Genomic DNA, 6,018 nt, shown 5'->3' with positions numbered 1-6,018 from the left:
TATGATGATTGTAGTCGGCGCAGATGGCGTTCAACATCTCAACGCGTACATTCGGCATTTGAAAGTCAGATGCTGACGTGGCGTATACCGGTAGGTTGAAAAGAGGTAGGGTGCTGTTGAGTGATCCAATACCCAAAAGGACTTCGGTTGATGTTATGCTGTGTTCTACATAAAGTGAAGAAATTGGTACTGCAATGTGATCTGTGTTTTTTTTATTCCTAGTGCTTTTGCCATTGAGTTTGTTATTTGTGTGTTGTCGCTCCCGCTATCCAAAAGAGCATTTGTTTCTATTGATACGTCTTCTGTGTAAAAGATAACCGGAATGGCTCCAAGTTGAACTTGAAGTCGTATCCACGAACTAATTTGGTTGTTGCTGCATGTGTGATTTTGTGGTCGTGGGTTGCTGCTGTTGTTAAAGTTTTGTTGCCTTTGTCTTTGATTTTGTTTGTCTGATTATGAAAAGGTCCGGTGTTCTGTTGTCGTGAATTTGTATTTAGCATGAAGTTGCACGGATTGTTATAATTTCTATTGAAGGTGCTTCCATTGTTGTTGTTGAGATTGTAATTCTGATTGAAACGGTTAGTGTTATTGTTTTGACCAAAAGAATTACACGTGTTGTTGTTATGATTGTAACCAACAACTATTTCATAGTTGAATCCATGTGGTTGAAACTGTGATCTGTTTGCGGTTATCGGTGTTTGGTATCCGATATTTTGTTGACCACGATTGTTGTGATAAATGTTTGCAGAATGGTTTTGAACCTGGTTGTTTGTTTGTTGTTGATGTTGGTTCCTTTGCTGTTGCTGAAAAAGACTGTGAACTGTTGGAAATGTTTCTGTGAATTGTTGAGTGATGAAATCCGTTGCCGTTTTCGATGCGACATCGGTAGTGACTGTTACACTGTCCTTTTGAGTGTTCGGTGAGGCAATTTGGGCAAATTTTCAGTTGTCTTACTGTTTGTTGTCTTTCGTTAATATATTTGTTGAGGAATTGGTTGCATTTTCCTAAGTTGTGACTGTATCCACAAAGGGGGTATCTTTTGTTACTTTGCTGTTGAAAGAGTCTGTTTGATCTTCTAGATGAACCGTTTTCTTGATTGATTAGTCTTTGTGATGTTGACAAATCTTCGCAAGCTTCTGCGTAATTATCGATCCAGTCCATAAAATGTACTAAATAAGGTTGAATAATAGCCTGCCTAGGGACGTATTCGTTCCATCTGATTATCATTGTTGGTGCAAGTTTGTCTTTTGAAATCTTAAGGACAGCTGAGGATTGAAGATCGGATGTGAAAATGTGAAGTATGAACATGTGAACCATTTTTCTAAGAAACGCTGCAAAAGATACAAAACTTTTGTGGTTATTAATGGTCGGTCTAGGCCAGTGTTCCAACTTATCAAGGTAAGCTGCTAACATGATGTGGTTTCCCGAATCGTTTTTTTAATTCTTGCATTGCTTCATTATAAAACTCTTCGTTCTTTGAGTATCCAATGATGCTATCTTTGGATCTTTCTGTGAGGGCGTTTTGAAGATATGTCATCCGTTGGGCATTTGTCAGTGTTAAATTGTCATGTATTGTGGCTTTGAAAAAACTAAACCAGTCGTGCCATCTCAATGGATCTCCGCTGAAGGATTTGAGTTGAGTTTTTGGAAGATTAATGCTGGATGTGACAGTTTGTTGTTGTGCTTGTCGAGGCAAAAAAATTTTTCTGTTGTCTGTGTATGTTGAAACAGTCTGTCTGGTTGTTGGTCAGCTCTGTTGATCTAATTTGGTAGTCTTTGGTCTTGTGCGTTGATATTAAAATCGCAAAGATTGTTGTTCGTTTCTAGGATTAGGTTGTTGACGGTTTTTCTGCTCAAAATTCTCTCATTTGATTGGTTACTTCTAATAAAATTGTTCGCATCTTGATAGAAATCGATGCTTTGAAGACATTGCTGTTCTTGATTTTGAATATGTTTGTGAATAGTTGAAGTACCTCGACCTTGAGTCTCCTGAAATTGGGTATTTGTTGAGGCGACGTTCACATCATTGATCTTGTCTATTTTTCTTTCTCTATTTCTGGCTTGTTGTCTTTTTGGTTTCAGTTCATAATGCGTTGGATTGCTTCTTAGTCTGATGTTCTCAATTTGTTGATTATCGTCGCTTTCATCTTCTGTTTATTTTAGATCATTACTGTCGTAGTCTGTTGTCTGTTGATTTCTTCTGTGTAAAGGCGTGATATTATTTGATGATTGTTTCCTGTTAAAAGGATTTAAATTTTGTTGTCTTGGTTGTTGCTGATTTGGCTGTGTTTTCTTTTGTGTTTTCCATTGGTCTGGTATGTTAGTGCCAAATGTCTGATTTGAACTGCAGTCAAATTCAGTACTTACATCTGATTGGTGTCTCTTTTGTTTCCTTTTAGCGTGTTTATAGGATTTGGGTTTGTCGTTTGATGTAGTGGTACCAACATCGCGTATTATGGTAATTGGTCCGATGTTTTGCTTTTTGTAGCTGACTTCAAGTGCTTCTCGGGGTTTTGTCCAGTCCTCATCAGCATTGCCTTTTCTTTGCTCTGCTCTTATGCGATGTTCACCATTATTGCTGGGAAAACTCGCTATTATCTTTGACGAAGTGCTTTTTGTGTTTGACTCATCATTCAGCTGTAATGGTCTTTCGCAGACTTGGCTGCAATTGGTTTTTGGATCGCTGCGTCTCTGTTTTTGACTGTACTGAAAATGTCTCAGAGGAAACTCAAGGTAAGAATTTGCGTTACAGTTGTCGTTACTGTCTTTGTTGTCGTCGTCCCCTCCTTCCATTGACGTTGTATCTGAATGGATAGCATTCCCTATCAATTGTTTATTTTATTCTATGTCATCGTCATCTTTTTGTCCATGTTGGGGATTTCTGCTGCTTTGTTATTGCTTTTCTGAATCTGAAAAGGTAGATACCTTTTTTTACTGCTCTCTGCTTTTGATCTGTCTATCAAATTATGTTTTTGGTCGAATGTAAGAGGGTAAGAGAGTTTATGGGCTGTTGAAGGTTCGCAATTTTGACTGCTAGTTTGCTGTGGTTGTGCTCTTTTTTGGTGCTCAGACAAATGACCGTCAGAGTCTGTAGCAACTCTTGAATGGTCTTTGCCATACTTTTTCCACTTCAAGATGACCAGACTACGTTCTGCTGGTCTCTCCATTATTTCCTTCAATTCATTTTGTGTGAGCTGGTATTTAAAAAAGTCGTCGCAGAGTTTGTCTAACTGCAGCTTTTGTTGAGAACGAGACTCATAGGACAAATTGATGTTCTCTAAATTTTCCTCTTGAATCATTGCCTCAAGATAGTCGGCATTGACTGTCCATTCTGCATCTCACCTCTGCAGCTGTTGTTGTATCGCCTTTTTTTATTGTTGACGCTTGGCATATCGATACAGGTGCTTAAAGCAACAGTTCTGAGCTTTGTTCTTGTTTGATCTATCAGTTTGTCAGTTTTGGTTTTTGTTAAGTTTTTGTAACTGCTGAATGAAACAAGTATTATCAAAAGCAAGTTCAATGGACACGCGTAAGAGTACTCCGTTTGTTTACTGCAGTAAAACAACTGCTCTAGACGCTTTTTTCTTGTTGTCTTGTTAATGTGTTGAGGGTGTTATTGTTCTGTGGCAGGACGATATGTTTGCTTTTATACGAAATCTACAGAAATAATTGTTTTAACCTTTTCGATACAAAAATCGTTTGTTATGAACTTTGAGTGAAAAAGCAATCAGACCTGTTTTTTTTATGAAGTGAAGTGTGTTTTGGTCTGATTTTTATTATAATCTAAACTTTGTTGGGTCTGTTGAACATTGCAGATAGTCAGAGAACGTCAATTTTATTTACGGAAAATTAATATCAAAATGTGTCTATTATCGACTTTTGAAGCTGCAGGTTACTACTTGACGTTTAAATCTCTTCTTCAACGAACAACCTAAATCCGAAGTTTTTTTCACGTGCCCTCTGAAGTAGAAAGCGTTTGACTGAAATTGCTGTGTTCTTTCTTGCTTTACATCTTTTTTGAATCAAAAAATTGGAAACTTGATTATTAACTACGATAAAAACAAATTGCGAGTGTTCTTCTATATTTAATGTGTGTTTGTGTATGAACATTATCTACTCCAGAGTTAAAAACAATGTACACGCTTCCTGAAAACTAAAAAACGTTATTGAACGCTAATCTTATCTAGAAGTATGGATTATTCTGTTGCAAATAGAAAAAGTGCAAAGCTTGTTTTTGTTTTTTTAACAGGAGAGTGGGCAAAGTTTTCTTATATTAGATACCAGGTATATAAATATGATATTAGTATATAATTTTGATATTAGTAGGTATTTTATAGGTATACAATTATATAAATGTTACTTCGGATGAAGACCCTTTGATTTTTTTGTTAACTTTGTTCTTCGTTAAAATTTGAAAAATGAAATTAGGACTATTTGGTTGCTGAGAGACAAACTTCTGTAGACGTCATTTCTTGTTACACATTTTTTTACTTATCTATTTTCCTTTCTTTTTTCCTTTTTCTTCAACTCTCTATCTTCTTTATTCTGGTTCTTCGTTATTGTCGCTAAGTGACGGCTCTTTTCTAAAGTGTTCTAAATACAGCAAACTTTTTGAGTTATAGGAACAATGGAAATGGTATTGAGAAAAATTTTTATTGTACTCCCTGATTTTGTTAACTTTTCTTCAGTGTTTCAATTTCAGAAATTTGGTTGCTTTCAATATGTTTGTCGTTAAAAAGTTCACCAATGTTTACTACTTATTCACAAGAGATTTCCATTTTACAATGAATTGATGAATTTTTAGGTTGCACAAGTGGGTAAAACATAAAACCTGCAAATTTTACAAATCAAAACAAATCAGAAGTCATCAATCAATCAGTACAAATTAAGGAAATCAAGCTTGTGCTTGAACAATTGTTTCTTGGAGTGTTTTTCGCTTTAATGTGAAATATTATGCAATAAAGAGAATCAATATTGCAATAAGAGGGGACCCAATCTAAAACATCAAGCGAGAATCTGACGTGTTAGCCCACATCTATTGCAAGAAAAGCATTGTAATTGCAAGATATACAAGAGAATATTTGATGTCATTCTATGATGACATTGAAAGTTGAAAGGAGGCCAGCGATGGTAGAATAGAAGTAAGTTCAGATATTAGGTCGATAACATTAACAGTAAAACACTTTTTGGGCTCTAACTGGTCAATTTTTCTGCGCTACTTTGGTTGAATTTTCTTTAATTGAGCATTAAGAGAAGCAGATTTCTCGAGCTTTAATAAGAAATTACGCAATACTTATATAATTCTTGCTATAGCAAGATTTATATAAGTATTGCGTAAATTCCTATTAAGGCCCGAGAAATATGTTTCGGCTTTTCGTCTAAAATTCGGCTCAAAAGGTCTGAAAAACAGCTGAAAACGGCCCAGAAATACATGAAAGTGACCCCATATGGCCTCTGGTTGCACTGTGTCATACTCCCAGTGCGCAGTTTTTGCGTTCTAGACCCAGTTCCAACTACTGTGGCCAAGAAGACTTTTGTCTCCTGGTGTTATCATTTACTGAATCTAGCTGATAGCAGCTTTGAACAAGGCATGTTTCCCGATTTTTTCAAAACTGCAATTATAAAGCCAAATCTGAAAAAATGACACTGAATTACCTAGCAGCTATAGGCCTATTCCAAAATACATTTTTCTTCTCAAATTTATTAGAACAATAATCGGCTGATCAACTTAAGGAGTAACTTGAAAATTAAAAGTTTTTGGATGTGCAACAGTCGGCATATAGGGCGGGCCACTTTACAACAACTTGCTTAATTAAAACATTCAAGGATATCGTGCTCCAACTTAACTCAAACAATAAACAACAGATTTGAAGCTTGGATCTCTCGGAAGCTTCCGAAACAATGGATCATTACATTTTGGGCTGGATGTTAGAAAATCGTTTCAAGATCAGAGGTAAATGCAAAAGTTGGATCATGTCTTATATCGGCAAACGGAATAAGTACAAACTTGAAACTAAC

This window comes from Convolutriloba macropyga, chromosome 12 (genome assembly GCF_964194025.1).
Source record: "Convolutriloba macropyga chromosome 12, txConMacr16.3, whole genome shotgun sequence".
NCBI classification, from domain to species: Eukaryota; Metazoa; Xenacoelomorpha; order Acoela; family Convolutidae; genus Convolutriloba; species Convolutriloba macropyga.
The sequence above is the reverse complement of the archived record's forward strand: the minus strand, read 5'-3'. Positions refer to the sequence as shown.